This window comes from Octodon degus, unplaced genomic scaffold (genome assembly GCF_000260255.1).
Source record: "Octodon degus isolate 3935 unplaced genomic scaffold, OctDeg1.0 scaffold00018, whole genome shotgun sequence".
NCBI classification, from domain to species: Eukaryota; Metazoa; Chordata; class Mammalia; order Rodentia; family Octodontidae; genus Octodon; species Octodon degus.
The window spans coordinates 21,777,563-21,778,202 of NW_004524594.1; positions in this window are offsets into that span (position 1 = coordinate 21,777,563).

Below are 640 nucleotides of genomic sequence, written 5' to 3' on the forward strand. Positions count from 1 at the left end.
ATAAATATTGTAGGTGCATGAATTCAGCAAAATAATCCAATATAGTCTAGTAGTCCATAATAGTAGTGGGTTATCTGAGGAACTGGCAATGTCAGAAGTGTTTTTACTTGAGCCTTTTACAGCTCAGCATATTAATATAACTTTACTTTTTAGACCTCATTTTTATACTTTTCTGCTGGATGGTTAAGACCAAGATAAAGCAAGACCTCAATAACAACAAAAGTAACTTTTGTATCTGACAAGGTCAGTCAAATCCCCTCGGGATTTACCCTGAAACCCTGTACTGCAGTCTGTAGATCCTTTGTCAGTATCTGCCATGTGTATGAGTCACGGACATTGCTTGACCAGTTTTCTCTAGGTGAAAGCCTGAGGGAACTTTTTCTCTCCAGGTGACTCTTCTTAGGCACATTCTAAATCGTTGATCACTTTTCTCTGTGGCCCAATAATCTCCTTGATCAGAAAATTTGGGACACACCTGAGTTATAGGAAGTTACAGTACAGTTCTCTTATGTCCTGAGTCCTCACTGACGTGGAAAAGCTTGGGCCAAAATGTTGGCTGTCCTTGCAGCCCTTCTTTTTCTCTAATTTTTGGTCTGCAAACTTAAGTTGTTAACTATCCAGAAGAGGTTTTTTTTTCTTT